The sequence below is a fragment of the Sphaerodactylus townsendi genome, linkage group LG14 (genome assembly GCF_021028975.2).
Source record: "Sphaerodactylus townsendi isolate TG3544 linkage group LG14, MPM_Stown_v2.3, whole genome shotgun sequence".
Lineage (NCBI taxonomy): Eukaryota > Metazoa > Chordata > Lepidosauria > Squamata > Sphaerodactylidae > Sphaerodactylus > Sphaerodactylus townsendi.
Window position 1 is genome coordinate 14,786,191 of NC_059438.1, and position 26,230 is coordinate 14,812,420.

A 26,230-nucleotide genomic window follows, 5' to 3' on the forward strand; every position below is an offset into this window, starting at 1 on the left:
TTTTTTTTAAGTCCTCTTTTTATTGGAGGGAATGGGAAATCTTGTCTCCTGTATTGTGAACAGCCCTTCCTTTCACTATTTTATTCAGAGTTCTGACAAGAACGGGCTCTTTATGTGTGAGTGGAAGGCATCACAAAGTCTTTTCTCTAAAAAAAAAAAGACGTCCTGCTCACAACCATTGTCAGAATCTTTCTCTCTTCCTTCTAGAGATGTCAACTAGCTGAGAAAAAAACAGCCAGGGGCACACTTAGGAATGTAGCAACAGACACGATTCACAGCATGGTGTAGTGCAGTGATGGTGAACCTATGGCACTCCAGATGTTATGGACTACAATTCCCATCAACCCTTGCCAGCATGGCCAATTGGCCATGCTGGCAGGGGCTGATGGGAATTGTAGTCCATAACATCTGGAGTGCCAAAGGTTCACCACCACGGGTATAGTGGTTAAGAGCAGGTGGATTCTAATCTGGAGAATGGGGTTTGAGTCCCTGCTCTGCCACTTGAGCTGTGGAGGCTTATCTGGTGAACCAGATGTGTTTCCGGACTCCCACATTCCTGCTGGGTGACCTTGGGCTAGTCATTTATCTCAGAACTCTCTCAGACCCACCTATCTCACAAGGTGTCTGTTGTGGGGAGAGGAAGGGCTTTTAAGCCACCTTGAGTCTCCTTACAGGAGAGAAAGGTGGGGCATAATCCAAATTCCTCCTCCTCCTCCTCCTCCTCTTCTTCTTTGTTATTGTCAACTTGGTAATATTGGGAACTAGCCCCTCGTCCCAACTTGGCTCCACTGCAGCTGCCCGAGCTGTGGTTGGCTGGGGCCCCAACTCACCCCATCTTGGAAAGCCCAGATGTGGTGCTGCAGCTGCTTTGCCCTGCAGTTCCCAAGAGGGCTTTCAGTGGCATTGGAAGGCAAAAAAAAGTATCTCCTGTAACCAGAAAGCCCCAATTGGGATTAGTGGACTTATGCCACCTTTTCAGTAGCATAAGTCCAAAGACCCAGGCGCTGGCGTAGCAGAGGCAATAGCCAGGTTGACTAGCATCAACTCCTCCCCTGACCGTGCCTCCAGACCACCCCCGCTATGCTGTTGGTGGCTCAGGAAGGCTGGTGCAGTGCTCTGTGCCATGGCCAACAGCCGTAGAGGGCCACGGGGGCCACCCACCAACGGATCTGCCCCTCCGCCAAGGCAAGTGCCCCAGGGAGGGCAAATGCCCACACTGCTTTCGGCAGCAGATTCAGGGCCTCCCTCTTTGGATAGGGCAGATAGTTATGTATTTTATGTGCTGTTATTGGAACAGCTGTATTGTGAGCCGCCTCGAGCCCTTTGGGGGTGAGGCGGCCTATAAATCTAATTAATAATAATAATAATAATAATAATAATAATAATAATAATAATAATAATAATAATAATAATAATAATAATAATAATAATAATAATAATAATAAGCTTAACTGAAGAAGGAAACTTACAATTCGATCTAATGCAGGATTTAAGAGATTGAACTACAAAGACTCTGGCACAAACCAATGATAAAGAAGGTGGTCCCAGTGGTGGTCGGCACACTGGGTGCAGTGCCTACAAGATCTTGAAACGGCACTTAAAAACAATTTAGGCGCTGACAAAGATCACCATATGTCCCAGCTGCAAAGAGGCCACCTCTACTTTTCGGCTCTGCTTACGTAAAAGAGATATTATTGAGGTGACTACATCACACAGTCCTAGATGCTTGGGAAGTGTCCGACGTGTGATGTAATACAAAATCCAGCATATTGATCTTGTTTGCTGTGTATAACTGTTTTATAATAATAATAATAATAATAATAATAATAATAATAATAATAACAATAACAATAACAATAACAATAACAATAACAATAACAATAACAATAACAATAACAATAATAATAAAGTTTGAAGAGTTAAATCTTCCTTTGTCCAAGTCCAAGTTAACCCTACTACACCCCTACATGGTACAGTCCCTTCCTGGGCATGCCCACATTTCCCTTCCAGCCACACTTTTTGCACCTGAGGAGGGTCAAACAGGCTGGTAAATGGTGGCAGTCAGTTCAAGATCACTTATTTGGAGTTGCGCTTTTGTAAATGCTCTTCCTCCTCAACTCCACGATCAAAAACTTCAAAATTCTCAACAAAGACCAAAAAAAAGTAATCAGGCAACATGGAGGAATAACAATGTTAACAAATTAACATCTCCACATAGGAAATAAACTCTCCCCCATCCATCGACTTACTGGAGCGTTTGTCTCTCGAAAGATAACACACGGCTTACAAAACGAGGGCCGCTGTTATGCTAATTTCCATTATTATACATGGATCATATTAGAGATGATGAAGCAAAGTGCCTTTAAACCCAAGTTTATCACATTTCCTCCCTCATTTTCTACAGTTTTATTGTAGTGAAATATGCCCATTTTAGCAGCAGGAAATTGCCCTAAACAGACAGCGTATGAGTAGGGAGCTGTCTCCCGACGAAGCTCAATTTCCAAATAATAAGCCGCAGAAGGAAAGCTGCGAGACGTGTTGGTTTATGTATTAAAACTCCTTCCAATTTTGATTGAAAATGGACCTCTGATGGATATTTGCGGCGGTTATGCGGCATTAGACTCAATTCGTCCACCGCCTCTCATTGTGGCTATTGATTGATTTTTAAATTAGATGAAGGCAATCAGTAAATACTACCCAATCAAGTCCTAAAAACATACAGGAGATTAGACAATTTAGGGTAATCAATGAAAATATTCAGTGATTTGCTCCCACTCGATCCTGGCCATAAATAACAGCCATAACTTGCAACTTAGTAAACCATAAAACAAGGGGAATCTGACAGGGAAAAAACTATAAGAAATGAATTAAGGAGACGAAGGGGAAGCACTAGAAATGTTGGCTAATGAGACAAAATTACTCTTTATACATATCTTGCATTTCTGGCTTGTCAACAGCATGGTACTATTGGGAGCTATTGCAATTTACTGTTGTTTTAAAGAGGAGGAGGAAGGGATAAGAAATGCAAAAATAGCTCTTTACAGTGAAACAGAACAAGAATTTCGATGGATCAAAGGTCCATCTTTTCGGATATAGCAGCCAAGCGCTTGTGGAAAGTCCACCGGTGCAACACGAAGGCCTTCCCTTGCTTCTGGCGTTCAAAGATATACTGCTGCTAGAAATGGAAGCTCTATTTAAAGCAGTGCGTCCATTACAATTCTGCCTCCAGAATGACAAATACCTCCCCCCCGCCCCCCGGAAATTCTTTTGTTAATTCATCACTGGCCCATAGACGTGACAATCACGCCGGGAGCCTATCAACAAACATTAGAAATCTGCACTACCTGTGCTCTAGGAGCATCAGTGGCGTAGGAGGTTAAGAGCTCGTGTATCTAATCTGGAGGAACCGGGTTTGATTCCCCGCTCTGCCGCTTGAGCTGTGGAGGCTTATCTGGGGAATTCAGATTAGCCTGTACATTCCCACACAGGCCAGCTGGGTGACCTTCGGCTAGTCACAGCTTCTCAGAGCTCTCTCAGCCCCACCTACCTCACAGGGTGTTTGTTGTGAGGGGGGAAGGGCAAGGAGATTGTAAGCCCCTTTGAGTCTCCTACAGGAGAAAAAGAGGGGATATAAATCCAAACTCTTCTTCTTCTTCTTCTTCTTCTTCTTCTTCTTCTTCTTCTTCTTCTTCTTCTTCTTCTTTTTCTTCTTCTTCTTCTTCTTCTTCCTGATATGCATAGTTGCCGTGTGATCTGAACGGGATAGCCCATGGATTTTGGACACGGTACGCAATATCCTCCTTTTTCAGGGTTTACATTCACATGCATGGAAACTGAAAACCCACCATTGCCCCTTTTAGAAAATATGACGACCACATGTTTAGGGAAGATCATGTATAGTTGCCAGTATTTCAGTATAAATGCACTGCAGTGTCTGATAAGGGCCACTCTTATATCTTGAGATCATGGTGACAGTCCAAGACTGTTGGACTTCATTGTCAGAATGGTGAAAGCCATTTCACATGTACTTGAGGGAAAGTAATTCTTTTATGACCTTGGCTGGGCCAGCCTACCTTAAGGGCTACACGAGGCCTGAGACTGAATCATTTTCCAAGGGAAAACAACCCCTCGGAACTAGGGTTGCCAACTCTGGGTAGGGAAATTCCTGGAAATTTGAAAACAGAATTTGGATTGGGACCTCAGCAGGGTTTAATGCCCCAGGATCTACCCACCAAAACATCCATTTTCCCCAGAAGAAGAAGAAGAAGAAGAAGAAGAAGAAGAAGAAGAAGAAGAAGAAGAAGAAGAAGAAGAAGAAGAAGAAGAAGAAGAAGAGGAGGAGGAGGAGGAGTTTGGATTTATATCCCCCCTTTCTCTCCTGTAGGAGGCTCAAAGGGGCTGACAATCTCCTTGCCCTTCCCCCCCTCACAACAAACACCCTGTGAGGTGGGTGGGGCTGAGAGAGCTCAGAAGAACTGTGACTAGCCCAAGGTCACCCAGCTGGCCGTACGGCTGTGGGAGTGTACCACATGACAATGCAGATTGCTGAGACCAGCCCTCCACAGCTCAGGCGGCAGAGCTGGGAATCAAACCCAGTTCCTCGAGGTCTCAGGAATGCACCACCTACTCTTTTCCACTGCTCACCCAACCACACTAGCCACTGCTAAAATTAGAGCAGGATATAAACGGTTGGGGGGGGGTCAGTTCTGTGGGATATTACCAGACTCCCGCATATGTAGGTTTGTTTGTTTGTTTGTTTCAAATTTATATCCCACCCTATTCCCACAGGGCTCAGGGCGGGTCACAACAATCAATCAATACAGTCCAAAAAAACTTTTAAAATAAAGCTATACAAAAACTAAAACAATAATACAATAACGCCTAATAGCAATATACAGTGCAGAAGTATTACAAAAGCAGAGGGCAACATAATCCCTTTCAACTCATCCTGTTTCCCCTCCCCCAGAGACTGAAAGAAGGTGACTATAATTTGTTTGATTTGGCTGGCTAGATCAGGGGTCTGCAACCTGTGGCTCTCCAGATGTTCATGGACTACAAATCCCATCAGCCCCTGCCAGCATGGCCAGTTACTGGCAGAGGCTGATGGGAATTGTAGTCCATGAACATCTGGAGAGCCACAGGTTGCAGACCCCTGGGCTAGATGGAAAAGGCCTGGTGGAACAGCCAGGTCTTGCAGGCCCTGTGGAACTGTGGAAGCTCTCACAGGGCTCAGAGATCCCCTGCTAGTTTGTTCCACCAGGCTGGAGCCAGATATCCTTGGGTCGGGGACCGATAAAAGGTTCCCCTCCAATGAGCACCGGGGTCTCGAAGGGCAATATGGTTGGCCGCCATACTTGAAACCAAAAGGACTGAACGCACATTAAAACGAAAGCTTTAAACGGAAGGAAAACAGAGAAGAGCTACTTGGGCTGCAATAAATCCAAGAGAGAAATAATTCCTGACTCTTCTCAAACAAAAGATCATCCTTAGATCGTCGTGTCATTTCAACCTCTGCTGAGGCTACAGGCTCACCCAGTCGAAGATTCAGAACAATGGCCCAAGACATAACCAGAAGAAGCGCGTTTTACTTTATCGCGGCGCATAAATAAAAGGCGAGCGAATTAATCATATAACTTACTAAAAGTGCTTTTTATTTTGCCATTTAGTATGCCAAAAAGATCATTTTCCTTAATGTATACCCCAGTATTCACATGATTTAATCCATCATGTTCTGTATTATGAAATTACTTTGTTTTACTTCCCCAAGCAGCTGAAGATCATTAACCAGTGCTATTATCTCAGTCATACATCATTCCAGGGTATTACCTCATATTGGGGGCGAGGGGCTGGGGGGGGGGAGAGCTACTTTCCTCAGCTACACTCTCCAACTGAGAAATAATTTTTCCAGGATGGTGCTGACAGCGGGGGCTGTTTTCATCACAAAGCAGATGGCTTTGCCCATGCCGAGCAACGGCCTTACCTTTGCGGTCGCTGGGAGTTCTAAGTGCAGCCTGCCACTCCGATAACCCGCTCTGGCTTTTAACGCTCGAACCTGATATTCTCACGTCGCCCTTATGGTGTGCGGGAAACGTTCGCGGCGAAAAGCCACCTGCTTCGAAGCAAAGTTTGCACACAAATGGTCTCTTGGGGAGGTCCAAACTTTTCTGACAAAGCCGTTCAATCGTGGATGCCATTGAAAATAACATCAACTTTCTCGTGGGTCCCCCAGTGGCCGCTTTGCCCACAAGAAACCCACAAGCTGGCCAGTTACCGATACGATAGTGGCTTCAAACGTGTATCCAAAATGCCTACACTGGACTCCCATTCCACTTGCTTTCAAAAGGGACTCTAACGTGAGTTTCCAATACAATCCCCCTGACAACTAAGAACTCCCTATATTATTACTGTGGAATGACTTAACCTGTCTATGTCTACTAATTTTATCCCTAGAACACAGGTGTCCAACTCTGGTGCCTCAGAAGGGGCTGATAGGAATTGTAGTCCATGAACATCCGAAGCACCAGAGTTGGACACCCCTGCCCTAGACCATGTGATCAGTCTGTATGACGTTTTAGCGTTGGAATTGGAATGAGCATTGACTCTGAGCTGTTTTGATTTTTGTGTTTTAAATGACTGTTTGGTAAAAGCTAGGAGGTTGTTAACCGTTCTGACTGCCAGTAATTCATAGATCGGCATCCAGAAACGTCCAGACAACCCCTTTTTGAAGCTCTGGCTGTGTTTGGGCTCTCCTCTTCACAGAGGTGGTTCTGTAGACAACATGCAAGAAAGAGTACATGTAAGCTTATTAGCTTCTGCAATTTTAGCAGCACTGAAGCAGACAGTGCTTTGTGGGTCTGCAAATTACATTTACATTTTAGTATCCTTTGATGGCTTTGCGTTTTACTCTTTGGCCTTCTTGAGAACGTCTGGATTAGTTTTGCCTTATTTGCCTTGATTTGTTTCCCAGCAAATTGCTGAGCGACTGTGCAGGCACTGACCTCGCGGTTCTATTAAATTTGCAAAACCTGGGTCTTCACGTATTTTCTGAATGGAGGATTTGTAAAATATAGTTAGTTAGTTAGTTAGTTAGTTAGTTAGTTAGTTAGTTAGTTAGTTAGTTAGTTAGTTAGTTAGTTAGTTGTTGGATGGATGGATGGATGGATGGATGGATGGATGGATGGATGGATGGATGGATGGATGGAGGATGGATGGGGGGTGGATGGATGGATGGAGGATGGATGGGGGGTGGATGGATGGATGGAGGATGGATGGGGGGTGGATGGATGGATGGAGGATGGATGGGGGGTGGATGGATGGATGGATGGATGGGGGGGATTTGGTTGGGATAGATAGATGAATAGATAGATGAATGGATGGATGAATGGATAGATAGATAGATAGATAGATAGATAGATAGATAGATAGATAGATAGATAGATAGATAGATAGATAGATAGATAGATAGATAGATAAGATAAGATAGAATGGAATGGAAGTAGATAGATGGAATGGAATGGAATGGAGATAAGATAAGATGGATATAGATGTAGACCGAATGAATGAATGGGTAAGATTCTAAAGCCTTCTTTATTAGGCATAGAATCCATACAACAGCCAACATTGTCCAAACAAGTATCCCATACATGAGAACCATAGCAGGTAATCATTTCAAGTTAGTTAGTTAGTTAGTTAGTTAGTTAGTTAGTTAGTTAGTTAGTTAGTTAGTTAGTTAGTTAGTTAGTTAGTTAGTTAGTTAGTTAGTTATTCTCCGACTAGTTAAAACCCCTGCATTTGGTTGGCTACCAGGAGGGTGAATTGGGAGATATTATATCTTGGGTGCCTGAAAATGACCAGCAAATTGTGAGTTGTTTCATTTAATCCAGTCCAGTGTGCTGAGGTTTGATGCGAAGACGACCCTCTCAAAGCTGGTGCGGACAGCAAATAAACTGACTGGAGATACGGTACATTCATGTGTGTTCACAAAGGAAGTCTACGCTCCAGTTCTCCAAACCATGCTCCAGCGGCTGAACAGTGGTATTCTGAGTATGGCTCATTCCGCACGTGCAGAATAATGCACTTTCAAACTGCTTCCAGTGCTCTTTGAAGCTGTGCGGAATGGCAAAATCCACTTGCAAACAGTTGTGAAAGTGGTTTGAAAAAGCATCATTTTGCGTGTGCGGAAGGGGCCTATGTGGCCGGAATTACACAGGCCCAGCTGTTTGAAGTTGCCAGGCCAAGCAACCAGCAAGGGTGTTGAAGCAGGGACATGAGGAGGATGTGAAATGTTGGAAACATCACTAATGTTATTACATCACTTCCAAGGAAAGCCCGGAAATGATAGCAGAGTAGCTGTAGGAATGGCCGGAATCTCTACCACAGTGTTTCTGGCAATTCCTAGAACTACCTTATGCTATTTCTGGTTTTTCTGTGAAAACATCATAGCAACATCTTCGACATTGCTGCTTTTTCATCCTGTAATCACTAGGAGCAGCAGTAGGAAAAGATAGCCGTCAATGGGAGACCTTCTGCTATTGCCTGGCAGCTGTTTGGTGCAGAGGTTAAGAGCAAGTGGACTCTTATCTGGCGAACTGGGTTGGATTCCCCCTCCTCCAAATGAAGCCTATTGAGTGACCCCGGGCTGGTCACAAGTTCTCTCAGAACTCTCTCAGCCCCAGCTACTTCGCAAGGTGTTTACTGTGAGGACAGGAAGGGAAGGAGTTTGTAAGCCACTTTGAGACTCCCTACGGTTGAGAAAAGCAGAGTATAAATCCAACCTCTTCTTCTTCCTCTTCTGATTATCTTGGAGGGAAATGTATACAGTTCACATTTCTGCTTGCAATCCCAAAACCAACTGCCTGCGTGGAATTTTGCACACTGCTGGTTCCGAGTGTTCACCTAGTAATGAAAGTAGGTATTTCCCCCACCACGGTGACCTAAGAATTCAAAGATCATTCCCAAACAAACAACATTTCATGCTTATGATAACTGTAGAAGATTCACATTTGTATGCCAGAGATATGCCAGCAAACAAGAGGCTTGAATGGAGATCTGAAATTGAAGCACTTATAACAGCCAACGAAAAGATAATAGATTTGGCTGGGCGCCAAACAGCATCGTCTCAATGAACACCAAGGACAGCATTTAGCTACAGTTTAATAATCCAAAGTACTAATAGTTCTCTAAACAAACTAGAAGAGAACAACCTAAAGCTGCAGCAGTAAGCAAACCAAAGGCCAAAGGTCACCGCATCCACATTAAATAAAAAATAAAATACTCTTTATTTTTCTCAGAGTTTGTGTGTTGGGGGGGTGTTGGGGGGGGCACAGGTTATGTGACTTCAGCATGTGAGTTTTGTAACTCAAATATGATGATCAATTTCACCAAATAACACCGGGCAGCAACCTGCAAACTTTTCACCACCAAAGAATACTGTTTTGGTTCCAGCAGCACGCAAGCAGAAATGTTAATGTCATGATCTGCCCTGTCATGTCTCCCGGCCAGGATGTGAGATCCCCACCATGGACTGCTCCCCCCCCCCCCCCCCCCGCTTTTGGGACTGCTATCTGTCCTTTGTTAGTTTTGTTTTTCCAGGCACTGTCTGATCCACTTGTTAGACACCTGCTAGACACACTTCAAGGCACTAGGAAGTGTGGGTTGATTTGGCCCAGGGCTATCTTCTTCTTCCTGTGAGATTGAAAGGGAACCATTCCCACCCGCTCAGGAACTGGCACAGAGAGGTGGTGTTATGTGATGTGAGGCGTCAGCCAACAGAGAGTTTCACTAGGCAGGAGCCACAGCAGAAAAGGCCGTGACTCTGGTTGAGGCCCATGTAACGCCCCACCCAGTTTTGTTCATGAGCAGGCTGACCAGACGTCCCGCTTTTGGCGGTACAGTCCCGCCTTCAAACAATTTGTCCCGCATCCCGCGGGTTATCTCAATGGTCCCGATTTTTGGGAGGCTGCCGCACTGCCTTCTGGGGCGCAAGGCAGTGCGCTCCTGCGACTGCGCGCGCGCGCATCCGCCTACCCCCCGTCTCGGTTCACAAAGGTGACCATCTGGTCACCTTATTTATGAGAGATCGATATGAAATAAGCAATGAACTGCACATGCAGAGCTATCAATCTCTCACAACCAAAAACTGGGTGGGACTCTGAGGCATCTTCCTCATATTGTCCTCATATTGAATATTTGCTACCGTATGTTTTCCTGGTAATGAGGAAAAGATGGACTTTTATATCTGTTTATTTTTAATGTTTTCCTTTGGAAACAGAGTTATCCATGCTGATGGGCATCCCAGTGCTGGAAAACTGCTGTATAGAATAATTTACCTCTTCTTTAAAACAAATCAATAACTACATAGAGCCAGCATGGTGTAGTGGTGAAGAGCATGTGGATTCTAATCTGGAGAACCAGGTTTGATTCCCTACTCCTCCACCTGAGTGGCAGAGGCTTATCTGGTGAACCAGATGTGTTTCCGCACTCCTACATTCCTGTTGGGTGACCTTGGGCTAGTCACAGTTCTCTCAGAACTCTCTCAGCCCTACCTACCTCACAAGGTGTTCGTTGTGGGGAGAGGAAGGGAAAGGAGCTTGTAGGCCACCTTGAGTCTCCTTACAGGAGAGAAAGACAGGGTATAAATCCAAACTACTACTACTACTACTACTACTACTACTACTACTACTACTACTACTACTACTACTATGCAGTGGCGTAGGAGGTTAAGAGCTCGTGTATCTAATCTGGAGGAACCAGGTTTGATTCCTGAGCTTACCCACCTGCCTGAGCTGTGGAGGCTTACCCACCCACCTCACAGGGTGTTGTTGTGAGGGGGGAAGGGCAAGGAGATTGTAAGCCCCTTTGAGTCTCCTGCAGGAGAGAAAGGGGGGATATAAATCCAAACTCTTCTTCTTCTCCCTCCTCCTCCTCCTCCTCCTCCTCCTCCTCCTCCTCCTCCTCCTCCTCTTCTTCTTCTTCTCCTCCTCCTCCTCCTTCTTCTTCTCCTTCTCCTTCTCCTTCTCCTTCTCCTTCTCCTTCTCCTCCTCCTCCTCCTCCTCCTCCTCCTCCTCCTCCTCCTCCTCCTCCGTCTTCTTCTTTCCCAGTGGGCTGTTTCACTTCCTCAACTGGCAAATTCCATCATCCCAGAAGTTAACTGAGATGTCCTGAGTTATGTGAGGGAGTACCGTGGTATGGTCCTTCCCATACCTACGTGATCGCAGTTTCCAGAAGGCTGATAATGGGATGGAGAAGCACCACATCACTGGCTGTGATTCTTCAAGCAGTGGTCAGAGATTCACACAGGAAGGCGTGTGGTACTGGCGTGGTGCTGTTTTGCTTTGCTCTTTGGTCACCTGTGTGCTACAGCTAGCCAGTCTCTGTGAAGGTGTGTTGTGATCACACTGACTGAAAGGAAGTTCTGGAGAAAGTCTGTTAGGATGAAGACCTGGAATTTGGGAAGGGGAGATTGCAGTACCCATGCTTGATCCCATCATCTGGAAGATGCCACTTGTATCTTTCTTACGCAATCACAAACAAAAGCTGAAAAGCTTTCTCCCGCTTCTTTATCCAAATTTTCTCATGTTTCAGTAGAAGATTCGTTTGATTTTATTAGCTTGCCAGTGTCAGGTTCACACAATTTTAAGATGTTTCTTCTTTATCTGTACATATCAATTCACTGTTAAATCCCAATTAAATCCACGTTATTCCTGTGATTTTCACCAGAGGCTGTTGACGGTGCCTCTCTCCCCTGCCCATTATCTCAAGAAACGGAAGATGTACTCGGGTTTTAATTACTTTAAAGGTATACACCACTTGCATGAATGAGGAAAGATAGTCGTAAATGAGGGGGGGTTTTTTTTTGAGGTTTGATCAAGTTTCCTGCAGATAAAATTAGGCAGCAATTTACAGAACTGGGGAGATAGCGAGTCCCCATAATTGACATCACAAGTGGGATGCAAATTTTGTAAATGATAAGTTGTGAGGATAAAATAAAAGAGGGAGAACCCGTGTACACAGCTCCAGGCTCCTTGGAAAAAGGAAAGAGATAAAGGGTGACAGATAGCTTTCGGTGATAGCTGTGACCTGTAATTTCAGCCTCAAGCATTAATAGAATCTACCAATCACTTACAGATAACTTAAGTTTCAACAAGACAATGCATCTGTTTTTCTTCCACTAGATTCAGAAGAAGGTTGGTTTTTACACTCTGCTTTTCTCTACCTTAAAAAGCCTCAGAGCTGCTTATAATTGCATTCCCTTCCTATCCCCACACACAACAAGCACCTTGTGAGGTAGGTGGGACTGGGAGAGTTCTGAGAAAACGGTGATTGGCCCAAGGTCACCCAGGAGGTTTCATGGGAGAAGTGAGGAATTAAACCCAGTTCTTCAGATTAAAGTCTGCTGCTCTTAACCACTATACCAGGCTGGTTCTCTACACAACAATCAATTAAGAATTTAGATCAATCAATTCACTACAATCAATGCTGCGGTAATTCAGTGCGTATGGCCTTTTTTAATAGGGACTGCTTTGTGGGTGGGCAGTCTATAAACTATCAGCCAATAATGGCTTCTTAACAACAACAACAACAACAACAATGATGTTTATTTTGGATATTTCTATGCCATCTCTGCAATGTACAATTAAAGCAACTTAGCAATATAAAAACAAGCCATTGGACATAAACAGCATAAAACCTGTCCTTAAGGCCGAAGTAGACCATTGAAGAAGAAGAAGAAGAAGAAGAAGAAGAAGAAGAAGAAGAAGAAGAAGAAGAAGAAGAAGAAGAAGAAGAAGAAGAAGAAGAAGAGGAGGAGGAGGAGGAGGAGGAGGAGTTTGGATTTATATCCCCTCTTTCTCTCCTGCAGGAGACTCAAAGGGGCTTACAATCTCCTTGCCCTTCCCCCCTCACAGCAAACACCCTGTGAGGTAGGTGGGGCTGAGAGAGCTCCGAAAAGCTGTGAACAGCCCAAGGAATCCCTCAACTAATATGATAATAAGAGTAGTACAGGCTAATCTGAATTCCCCAGATAAGCCTCCACAGCTCAGGCGGCAGAGCTGGGAATCAAACCCAGTTCCTCCAGATTAGATACACGAGCTCTTAACCTCCTACGCCACTGCTGCTCCTTTAAAACACCAGTGAAATAAAACCTCTATTAAAAGCCTGGGGAAATAGATAGGAAGTAGGTGCTGTGTGAACCTCAGGGAGGGCATTCCAAAAGGGTGGGGCCACCACAGAGAATATCCTGTCTCTACAGTTGATACCCATGACACCACTGAAGGGGGTGCAGAGTGCAAACAAAAGGCAGATCTCAACTGGAAGGCCGGGATAATATGACAGGAAGACAACTGTGACAAAAAAAATGACAATATTAAAACAAAAAATACACAGTGAGCGGCCTAAAATAATGTTAGTATAATGATTATTGGGAGAGAAGAGGCCTAAAACATTGCTATGAGCTCATAAACATTAAACTATGAGTTCATATACATATTTGGGGGGGGAAAACCCATAACTAATAGCCATAACCTAATTTCTGGGTTATTGCCACCAAAATATGTTTCCTTGCTCATCGCACTGGGCACCATTCCCCAATCCTAACTTTGGTGAGTTATTTAGGGTGCAGATAAATCTGAATGCCATCCAATACATTCTAATTTCATTCATGCCTTACAGATAATAATTTAAAGGATCTGGTCACCACTTCCAATTAAGTATGGAGAAAATAGATCATCCACATAATTTATGGCTGCAAAAGGTTGGGCTGGATTCGTAATTAATGTTTGCTCTTTTTAATGAAATACTCCAAAGGTCTACGGTTCTGTCATTCATGGGGGTAATTTTTCAATTGATTAGTAAAATAACACTGGCAAAGTAAATGCACTTTCTTCAGCCCAGAAATGTCTTACTCAAGTTGAAACGGTGATTGGAGCGCTAACAAAATACCATTCTAACACGGCAGAGACTGGCGCTTTACTCTACTGGAATTCACAACTCCTTCTAGAGGGAAAGAGGCAGGGGGAAAAGGTAATTAAGCTTGTTTGATGTGCTTTTTATCAAATTTAATTCTAGGGTGACTTTCAGCATCTCTAAATAGTTCCAGAGATATATACCTAAATTGTGCATTCTGCCAAAATGCAAAGACAGCGAAAAAGAATCCTTGAGAAATGTGAACACTGAAGATTTCTTTTCCATCTCATCATGGATACATGAAGCCGTCTCATATTGAATCATCCCATTGGTTCATCTAGGGCCCTTTCCACACAAATCTCCTAAAACATTTGTAAAACGTTTTCAATCCCCCTCTTTGGTTCACACAATTCCTGGCGGCCGTTTTGTAATCTCCCTCTTTTTTTGAGTTCTGTGTTGAATCGATGCTTCAGTGCTTCATAGCTTCATGCTGCATTCTTTACTCCGCATATACTTGATGCTTTAAAGATTGCCCCCCCCCAAAAAAAAACCCCAAAAGAGCAAACAGCTAAATGCTGCAAAGAAATATGCAAGGGGGAACTGAATGAGCTCAGAAAATGCCACCAAGGATAAGGTGACCATCCTATTACGTCCACAGCTTTTAGCGGGACACTGACGGCTTTATGCGTGGCGTGTCCCCGGCCGTCCGGCTCGGAACTTCAATAGTATGTCCCGGGTTGGGAAATGTGCTCCCTCTGCTGGCCGCCAAGCACGCGACGGGCCGCAGGGAGCACACTACCCTTTGCGATGGCGCTTCCGGGCGGAAGACGGGAGACAGGGAAGCCTCCGAGGAGGGCACTCGCGGCGGCCAGCGGTTGCCTTCTGGGGCGCTTCCCCTGTCTCCTGCCCGGGAAGCGCCAGCATAAATCAGCAGAAACAGCGTGCTCCTGCTGACATGCCGCGTCGAGCCTGCACTCAGCCTTTTGCGTCGGCGCTCCCCGGGCAGAAGACAGGGAAGCGCCCCAGAAGGCTTACTCTGCGGCAGCCACCGGGTGCCTCTGGGCGAGCCCTGTCTTCTGCCCGGGAAGCGCCGTGCAAAAGGCGCCAAAAAGGCAGCGTGCTCCTGCGGCCGCGGCCGCAGGAGCACGCTGCCTTTTGCGTCGGCGCTCCCCGGGCTGGAGACAGGGAAGCGCCCCAGAAGGCACTGCGGCAGCCGCAGTGCCTTCTGGGGCACTTCCCTGTCTCCAGCCCGGGGAGCGCGGCTTGTGTGCGCGCACACGCACCCCGCTTTTTTTTTATTATTCTGGTCACCTTAACCAAGGAGGAAGTTCTGGGAAGCAGAGAATCGTAGGAAACACACTCAAAAGACCGCACAGCAACTGAATAAGATGTTTTCAAAACATTTCTGCCAGGAAATCATTTTAAAGGGGGATTCATTCAAAATGTTTTGAGACTGGAAATTAAATATTTGGGGGGTAAAAGCCAATGCAAAACTCCATGGGGGAAATGTTTTATTTCCAGCCTCAAATCTTTTAAGCGAATTCCAAAAATTACTATGCTTATGGAATTGGTTCAATTAAGAAGCATCATTTCAGTATTTTGGGCTGCCTTTATTAATTCCACAAACATTAGTTAGAGTATATATTATTTATAATATATATTGTTTCTGCACACATTTGTTACAACATGCATATTGATCCTTAGCAAACTTTCTTGGTTGTACAATGATTGTGCGGTTAGTTACATTGCATTGCCTGCCTTTGAAATAACAAAATTGTGTATTTTAAAAAATTAAATTGCTGATCCTGTGCTCAGATTGTGACAGTGAGTTGGACTATTTGCATACCAAAAACACTTGCATTCAGCATACTTTTAAAAATTGAATTGATGGTTGCAGAGAGTGGGTTTTTTTTTTCCATTTTGAGATTCGGAAGAGAGCTAGCTTTTGCCTAGTTATGTTTGCACGATTTTCTATTCTACTTTTCCAGTTTTGTTTTGTTTTGCCATATGTTGCTCATCTTACTTCCATGCTGCATTTAACTGCAAAAAACATTTTGAACCATGGCCATGTTTCCTTAGCTAACACTGGACAATAATTAAGACAAAAGGGAAAGCCAATACGGTGGCTCATAAAGGACACACCAGCCCCAGAGCACGTTGCGGCCACTGTTGATTTGAACATCCTGTTCTGTGGTGTGAATACAATAACTACATAGCAGGAGCAAAACTGCTACACAGAGAGAGTAAAACCTGCCAAGGCCATGAAACTGTTAACGCATACTCACAAAAAAAACATGCAAGGGCAAATCACACCGGAGTTAAAGTACTACTATTAAATAATGAGCAGCAATAATGAATTAAACCTGCTGATTGTTCACCTTTAACACCTGTGTTACCTGCAGCAAGCTATAGGGGATCATTCTGAAAATTTGTAATTCACAAAAAGAAGTTTCCCCTTTGACACTTCGCCTTTGACTGAGACGAGGTGGGGAAGTCATTACAGTCACAGTTGACGTCTCTTGATGAGACTTTCAGGAAAAACACGGTTTATACATATGCATCCACAAGCGGCAAACCGCAAGGACTTTCAGGAGGCATCTGATTTCCCCCTCCGCCACAATTTCCTCTTCCCTCCCTGAAAGGCCCATAGGCTCTTCCCTTTTCCTGCTTCATTCCTGCCTTCTAACCTTGCTAACCTCCAGGTGGGACCTGGAGATCTCCTGCGATCACAACAGATCTCCCAGCCGCAGGGATTAGGTCCCCTGAGGGTGACTAGCTCCAGGTCGGAAAACTCCTGGAGATTTGGAGTTGGAACCTTGGGAGGATGAGGTTTGCGAAAGGAAATAACCACAACAGAGTATAATGCTGAGAGCCAACAGGGAGTAGTGGTTAAGAGCAGGTGGATTCTAGCCTGGAGAACCAGGTTTGATTCCCCACTCCTCCACCTGAGTGGCAGAGGCTTATGAGAGCAGCAGTGGTGTAGGAGGTTAAGAGCTCGTGTAACTAATCTGGAGGAACTGGGTTTGATTCCCAGCTCTGCCACTTGAGCTGTGGAGGCTTATCTGGGGAATTCAGATTTGCCTGTACACTCCCACACACGCCAGCTGGGTGACCTTGGGCTAGTCACAGCTTCTCGGAGCTCTCTCAGCCCCACCTACCTCACAGGGTGTTTGTTGTGAGGGGGGAAGGGCAAGGAGATTGTAAGCCCCTTTGAGTCTCCTGCAGGAGAGAAAGGGGGGATATAAATCCAAACTCTTATTATTATTATTATTTGGTGAACCAGATGTGTTTCCGCACTCCTACATTCCTGCTGGGTGACCTTGGGCTAGTCACAGATCTCTCTGAACTCTCTCAGCCCCACCTACCTCACAAGGTGTCTGTTGTAGGAGAGGAAGGGAAAGGAGCTTGTAAGCCACCTTGAGTTTCCATACAGGAAAGAAAGGTGGGGTATATACTATCCCCTATCCTATTACTCTTCTGAGAAAAATTTGAAGCTTTCCACTAGCATAAATTATTCTTCATTACATGGAAGAGTCACTTAAACTGGAAGAAGTCTTCTTGTAGGAAGGTTGAATCCACTCCATTATCTTTGAATGATCCATGGGGTTCAGTAAGTAAAACCAGAGAGTTTCTAGTGATTCCCAGAGAGGACTGATGTCACTTCCCGTGCTGGTGATCAGGAGCTTCTTTGCAGAGGTCTCCAGCCACGACTCCTCACGCTTGACAGTCCAATTTCTATGTTCCGCCCAGAAACCAGTCTTTTGTTTGTTTTATGACATTCTGCTCTCAAACCATAAAATGCATTTTCTTCCCCCGAGTGAATGCGATGCAAATTTTCCTTAAAGAGGTGCTTTGCAAACAGGCTATTAAAATACTAAAGAAAACATTGATTAGTTTTAAATGGCAGCTACAATTCAAGCGTCTACAAAGAATAGAGCATTTGTGTTATAGGTTAAGCCTTTGGATCTAACCGTTGCAGGAGATATACAATAAGGGTGATGGGAAGAGAACCCTGTAAAAATGTTATAGTGGGTAATTTAGGAGTCATCGCGACATCATGTTAGCCAGGGAGGCTATGATTTTATCTTCATTTAAAAATAGATCACGCATCCATTCCTTCCTCTCCTCCAAATACTTTTCCAGTTAAAGTGAATATGTAGATGGAGGAATTTTCCTCCCGGCCAAATTGGGTTTGGAGGTTCTTGTGCCTTTCTCTTGGCATGAACATAAGAACATAAGGAAGAGCCTGCTGGATCAGACCAGAGTCCATCTAGTCCAGCACTCTGCTACTCACAGTGGCCCACCAGGTGCCTTTGGGAGCTCACATGCAGGATGTGAAAGCAATGGCCTTCTGCTGCTGCTGCTGCTGCTGCTGCTGCTGCTCCCGAGCACCTGGTCTGCTAAGGCATTTGCAATCTCAGATCAAGGAGGATCAACATTGGTAGCCATAGATCGACTTCTCTATAAATCTGTCCAAGCCCTTTTTAAAGCTATCCAGGCATGGAGCAAAAGTCACTTGTGGAAGGGGAAAATAATGCTCAGATGCACTGTGGACAAATACATTCTACCAGGAGACACCAGTGTTGATCCGGAAGTCCCGATTCCTGAACAAACAAACCTCAAAGGAGGATCCAGGAAGCAAATTGCTGAAATTAAAATTTCTCCATACTTAACTTCATTGACCAAGGATTCAAGACACCCCTCAGCTCTCTTTGTCATTAATAGTGTTACACTGCTTAACATAACTATGTAACTAAGGTAGACAGACCCCCTTCCCCAGTGGTAACAGGCGACCTCCTGCTTTGGCGCCCCACCCCTCCCTGCCATTCAGCCAGCCAGCAGTAAACTTAGATTACAGAATTTGCAGAAATGGCAAAGCTAACAGCATTATTAAGAGACTAGCGGGGCCCAGCCACGCGTTGCTGTGGCTTATTGTGGTGAAATGGAAAAGGAACAGTAGCAGCAAATCAATTGCAGAGGCCAGCAGTACGTGCTCATGCAAACACGCAGCCTGATACTGTGCGATGTCATTGATGTGTGTGCCCGCATTCCTTGGGGGGGGGGATGGAAAGGCACACTTCCCACACATCTAGGCTGGCTGGTCATGATCCTTTACCTGGGAGTAAGTTTGGTTGGTGGCAATGGGTGTTGCTTCTGAGGAAACCCTCTGAGGGGCGCGACGCAGCCATTCGAAGTGTCACAGTTGCTGTACCGAGCTTACTCCTGAGTAATGCGTGCCTGGTTTTCTTAATTGTAACCGCAGTATTCAGGGAATCTAGGGTGCCTGGCCCCTCCCTCCCATCTCTTGCCATGTCGCTCTCCCTCACTCTCTCTCCCTCCTCCCTCCCTCTCTCTTCCCTTGCATGCCACCCCTCCCTCCTTCCTTCCTCCCTCTTTGCTCCGCTTAGCGTGCGTGGGTCATGGTATCAAGATGCTGCCCCTGCCTCCCTCCCTTGCATGCCACCCCTCACTGGTCTCCCTCTCTCACTTCTCTTTCTCTTTGCATGCCTCCCACTCCATCCCCTTTCCCTCTCCCTCCCTCTCTTCCCTTGCATGCCACCCCTCCCTCTCCTCCCTCCCCTTCCCCTCTCTCCCCTCGTGTGTGGTTGTGTGTGTATGTGGTTCTCCACTTCCACTGGAGTTACGGGCTGCCTCATGTGCTACATTTCCACTGCTCATCTTTGGCCACATCTGGAGTGAACATTCAAAGGGCAATTCTAACATTCTCTAAGGGTGACAGTTGGAACACACAGGCCCCTCCCCCCCTGTCCCTTTTTCTCACTCATGGAGCCAGCCAGGAAAAAGGTGTTTTACCTGGGCCAGGTGTGAAAATTCCCCAGGTATGTGAACATCTAAAAAACACTCCTCGCCTTGGCTGGGAATTTTTCAGGAGGAATCTGGCCTTGAAGCAGTTACTGGAGGTGCATAACTGTCATCAACAAAAACACTGTTAGCTTTTTATATATATAGATAACAGTTTGAACCATTTTTTACAAAACTGGAAATCTTTCACAGAATACCTTTTAAAAATCTATTCAACTAGAGAAGTGGTGTCAAGTTTTGAAATCTAAAGAAGGCAGTAGATTGTAATTTACCAGAAGACATTATAGAAAGAATTACTGAACCAACATGTTAATTATCTGCATTGGAGTTAGAGTTAACCTGTATTCAAAGACGAAATAGCTGGAAGGCACTGCGTGATATGTAACGGGTTGTGTTTTGTTTCTTTTTTCTTTTTATACGTTCGTGTTTTGTCTTTTATGTGAGAAAATAAAAAAAATATTATTAAAAACTTAGGCCAAGGTCTCTGGGGTCCACAATATGGCTACGACATCACTTCCAGGATGATGCACCAGAAGTGACATCATTGCATCGCTGACAACCATGGGGATGTTCCAGTATTTGGACAAAACTATGGTCAAAACCAAGAGTGGGGACTTAGAATAATAGAATCATAGAATTGGAAGATACCCTAAGGGCCATCAAGTCCAACCCTCTGCAATGCAGGAACACATAATCAAAGCACTCCTGACGGATGGCCATCCAGCCTCTCTTTAAAAAACCTCCAAAGAAGGAGACTCCACCACACTCCAAGGTAGTGCATTCCACTGTCCAACAGCCCTTACTGTCAGGAAGTTTTTCCTGATGTTTAGGTGGAATCTCTTTTCCTTAACCTTGAACCCATCACTCCTGGTCCTAGTCTCTGGAGCAGCAAAAAACAAGCTTGCTCCCTCACCAACATGACATCCCTTCAAATATCTAAACATGGCTATCATGTCACCTCTGGAGAGGTGACAGTAACACGGTGCTATTATAACCAGAGCTAAAGACTTCTAACCCCATTGATTTAGAAGGATATAACTTTCTTTGGGATGGCACTGTTAAATTTCTTATGGGTATTGTCTATCTCAGTGATGGCGAACCTTTTCGAGACCGAGTGCCCAAACTGCAACCCAAAACCCACTTATTTATCGCAAAGTGCCAACGCGGCAATTTAACCTGAATACTGAAGTTTTAGTTTAGAAAAAATGGTTGGCTCCTCGGAGATCGTAAGAAGCAAGTACTCAGGAGTAAGCTTGGTGGTAGTCGGTGGCTTTGCTTTGAAGCAACCGTGCAACCGTGGATCACGACCCTAGGAGGGTTTATGCAGAAGCAAGCCCCATTGCCAGCAACTGAGCTTACTCCCAGGTAAAGGATCACCCTTTAGTTCTTCTTTAGTTCATGAAAATTAGTGGGGTTTAACAGCGCTTAACAGGGTTACCTACACTGCTTCCCCAAAACTAGGTCTTAGGTTTAATGCTAATAATCGAGTCCAGCGGCCCAGGCCAGCCTAGATGTGTTTGTGCGTGCCCCCAGAGAGGGCTCTGAGTGCCACCTCTGGCACCTGTGCCATAGGTTCGCCACCACTGGTCTATCTCAAGGCCTTAACGCCAAAGGCGGGAGGTGCCCCATTTTGTTAACAGTACTGCAGCCTTTTATTTCATCCCTGATTGTCTTTAGTATCTAATTTAAGATGAAAGCACCAGGACTGTTCTTTGCTGTTCTTTGTCTAGGGTTGCCCTCCACCAGGTGAAGAAGTCACCTGAATTATAGCTGAACTCCAGGTGACAAAGATCAACTTGCTTTGAGAAAATGGCTGCTCCAGAAGGTGGACTTCAGAAGGAGGAGGAGGAGTTTGGATTTATATCCCCCCTTTCTCTCCTGTAAGGAGACTCAAAGGGGCTTACAATCTTCTTTCCCTTCCACCCCCACAACAAACACCCTGTGAGGTAGGTGGGGCTGAGAGAGCTCTGAAGAACGGTGACTAGCCCAAGGTCACCCAGCTGGCATGTGTTGGAGGGCACAAGCTAATCTTGTTCACTAGATAAGGCTCCACAGCTCAAGTGGCAGAGCTGGGAATCAAACCCGGTTTCTTCAGATTAGAGTGCACCTGCTCTTAATCACTCTACCCCTCCCCAGACTACAACCCTCAAATCTCCAGGAATGTACCAGTCCAAAACTGGCATCCCTACTTTTGTTAGCAGAAGGCCCCACCGAGAGCTGCCAATATTCTCTTCCCCCTGAGAACCTATGAAGCCGTTCCCCTTTAAAAGCCAATTTCCCAGTTATTGTAGCGCTTATTAAAAGCTTGACTGTAAAATCTTTGTTTACCCAGAGATCTATTTTTAATCATAACTTTATAATGGTTAAACCTCCCCGACAAGTTAAACAGTTGATGCAAAATAATGTATTTTCAATAAACTGAAATATTAACCAATCATACCTAATGGCACAGCCCTTAAACAACAGATTTGCCGGAAGTCCTTGGGGCTTCGTATCAATCGAAACGCGCATCGACTGGCCTGGGGTTGCATTCGAATTGTGCTGCGTTTTGATCAAAAAAAAGCAGAAGGGGGTGGGGCGGAGAGGCCTTCTCATTATGCTTCCCTGACATTAATTTGAGCATTTTTATATGTGTGTCCTATTAAGTACTTTAAGTGCTTTTTGATAATTGTGCTTTGTAGGTTTTTTTACAGCACTTCAGCCTATTCCCAGTTCAATTTTCTCTTTTATCCAATGTTTGAAATATTGATTTCTGACAGATAAAAGCAAACCTTACAATCGCAGCGACGCACAGTGAGTGAATGAGTCGGAACGCCGGAATACTTTAGGGAATGAGCAGATTTGAAGCTTCGTCTTTGTTTTATTACATTTCATCAACCAAATTTACTTACTGCTTGCTGGTATTTATGTTTTTTTTTTGAAGCCAGCGCCGGTAGCTCAGCAATATTAGCAATTCCTGGAATACTTTTTTTTTTTTTGCATTTAGTAAGATAAAAGAAGAAAGCCCCTCAGTGGCTGATGATTGCAGCGGCTTAAACTCCTGTCAGATGGCTCAGGGTAACTGTGATTTATCTACTGCGGTTGTGGAGGGTTGCCTCAAGAAGGGGGTGGGGGGTGGGGGCTGAATCTGCCTGGGAAACCAAAGGGTCAGAATAGCAGGGAGCTCTCAAAAAGCAGGTGCATTATAAAGAAATGCATGATGGGCAAGGAACAGGGAGATCTGGGTTCCAATCCCTGCTATGACACTTGGGCCCCTTCCGCATTGTAGGAGTCGACCTTAGATCGACTTGAGTCCGACCCGAGTCCTCCGCACAGACGTAGTGTCTGGACTTCTCAGGTTCGACTCCGACTCACCCCCCTCTCGGCGTTGAATTTCCAAGCTCGACTGGGGGGTCGAGTCGACTGGCGAACTCGGGTTGCGCTCGAGCCGAAGCCGGCGGAGTGCGGAATCTCCATCGACTCGACTCTGCCATCTAGCCAATCACAGCTCAGTATTTCGCCCATGCGCAGAACGGGAGACTCGTGGCGGCGGCGAAAAGCTTTGGGCATGCGCAGAACGGGGGACTCAGCAACCAATTGGAACGCAGCACAGGGAGGTGGTCCCGCCCTCTGAGCTTGGCTCCAGAGACACGAGTCAGCTGCTGTGCGGAGGAACGGGAGGACTCGAGCTGAGGTACGATTCCGCCAACACGAGTCGAACCTGCGTCGCCTCGTGTGTCCGGAAGGGGCCTTGGTCTTCAGTCGCATTTGGTTATGTGGCTACATAGCTGGAAGCCTCTCACTGCCTGTACTGGCTATCAATTCTGACAGCTGCTACAGTTAAGTTCCAGTCTTTTCTCCGTGCCATCCTTCCTTGTCTCTATCGGATGCTGCATTTCCTACTCTTTCTTACTGAAAAAATAGTGCATTGGGACTTCTGTGTGGTCAGAAGCCCCTTGCTATCTTTATTCCCACATACAAGCACAGAAAGACAGCGGGAGTGTAGTATCAGGTCTCGAACCTTGAAGCAATAAACAGACTCTGGATTGTTGATCAGCGGTGTTTATTAATCGGCATCAAAGCATCCAGCTTGGCAAAGCCAGTTCTGGGGAACCTGGCTTTTGCTACCCGTTTTATTACAATGTTGATCCCCCCCCTCCCTTTTCCCCAAGGAATGTGAGAAAGAGTCAGTTTGGAGCAGAGGTGCCCCCAGGTTGGTGAGAGACAGAGATAAAGTCACCTGGCATCCTACCCCCACAGGACAGCGGAAACAACCACGTTTCCCATGGGACTAGAATGTCAGGGGAAAGCCTAGGTATCTACACGGCATGTGAAGCCATAAAGCAAAGATCAAGGAAAGAATGTCCCAGAATAGCAGTGATAACATATAGCAGGCTGGTCACATATATCTTGTGGCACGGTGGTTATATATATCTTGTAGAGTTACATTTAGGAATGCATCTCAACCACTGGATAGATACATTCCCCCTGACATGTAGCTGGGAGGCCACCAGGAGCTGTTGCTGTCACCTGGAGTCTTCTGCCACACAGAGGTATTCTCATCCAGCCTCAAGACATTACTTGCCAACCTAAACTTTCTCTCGGGGATGTTGTTATATAGATGATATTATCTTATTTACGTCACCCTGAGCACCTTGAGAAAAAAATAGAATATAAATGTAATAAATAGTTGGAATGGTAGTCTCTCCATGTTTGCCTGGCAAGAAATGCTGCAATGCATAACCTGTGAGCTGTGAGGTAGAGTTTTGCAGGGTGGAGGGTAAGAAGGCCGTTCGGGAGAGAGGCTGCACCTGGTGAGTTATGAAAGGAGCTAGCCAGGGGTTTGCAACCTGTGGCTCTACAGATGTTCATGGACTACAATTCCCACCAGCCCCTGCCAGCATGGCTGATTGGAATTGTAGTCCATGAACATCTGGAGAGCCGCAGATTGCAGATTCCTGGGCTAGACTGCATTTGATGCTTTTATGACATGGGGAAGGGGGGGGGGGGAGATTGTAAGCCTGCTTCAAAAAATCTGCCCAGTCAATCAGATCTCCAATAGCCAATCATAAGCCTTGTTGTCCAAAAACCCTAACTGGCCCCACCCATTTCCTACAAACATTTGATGGACACCAGAAAAAGAGTCAGCAGCCAACATGGTGCCAAAGGCACATGGTGCCCACAGACACTGGGGACCGTAGAACAACCAATCAGCCTACCTCGATACGGTCTGCTCTGAAGGGTAGCAGCTTTCCAGCGTCTCAAGCAGAGAAAGGCCTTCCCAACATTTGGTCTCCCACCAAATTGGCCTTGGGATATAAGTTCTCCAGTCCTGAATACTTCAATTTCTTTCATGCCCATAAACGAAACAGCCTCGATATTTGTATTGTTTTGGTGGATTCCGTAGGTACCATTTTCTTCAGCAGTGTTTAAAGACATCAGATTCATTTCCCTTTTATGGATAAGTCTCCACATTTTGGAACATGGGTAATTTTGTTTAAAGGGCATTTTTTTCTCTTTTCCCCCCTTTTTTTTAAAAGCAAATCTTTGTTGTTATGGACTGGCATGCTGCCAGCCACTTAGCAATTAAAGGTTTAATTTCCCAGCAATTAAAGTTTTCATTACTAAGCAATTAGCACTTAAGGTTTTACATGATAAGCATTTAGCTGAATTCTAAAGCCTGCTAGGAGTTGGAAGTAGTGGGCATCAGATACGACAGAAGCAGAAGGACCTCCTAAGAGCTGACTTCATGATCACCAAGGGAATACTCAGGCATGCATCTATGACCGCTTTCTGCCCAAGATCTTTTTTGATGGTACGTTCACATGGATCGGGAGGCCAGCAACCGCATGTTTATCCTCCTGACACACTGCAGTGTTGTCTGAACAGGGATAACACACACACACACATTCCACATAAGTAGGGTTGCCAGCCCTGCCTCACAAATTCCCGCAGATTTTGAGGGCAATGCCTGAGAAGAGTGGAGTTTGGGGAGGATGTGACATCATTTCCAGATGACACTCTAGGAATTTCCCCTAATGTCTAGAGTCAAGACCACAAATAGTTGGAGAAATTCCTACAGGTTCTTTTTGGAGGCCATTTTTCAACCATTTTTTTTTACCCGCTCATCAGCTGCTCGAGTGTGAGAGATTGAGGCTAGGGTAGGGGTTTGCCTATCACCAGAGGCGTATCTGCCTAGGGACAAGGGATACCCCTTGTCCCCGGGCGCCACTCTTCTGGTTACATGGGGGGCACAAAATCGCGCCCCCCCACGTGACCAGGAAGTCCTGCTGTCTCGTCGTTTTCGCATGCCTCGACCCCATCGGATGCACGCAAAAACGATGAGACAGCAGGACTTCCTGCTGCCTCCAAGCGCCCTCAACCCCACCCTGGATGTGGTCAAGGGCAGTGGGGGGGTGGAGCCTGGGGACATCAGGGGACAGAGTCAGGGTGATGGTGGGGGCAGAGTCTGGGGGCATCCTGGAGACAATTTGTCTCTGGGCACCATTTACCCCTGGTACGCCTC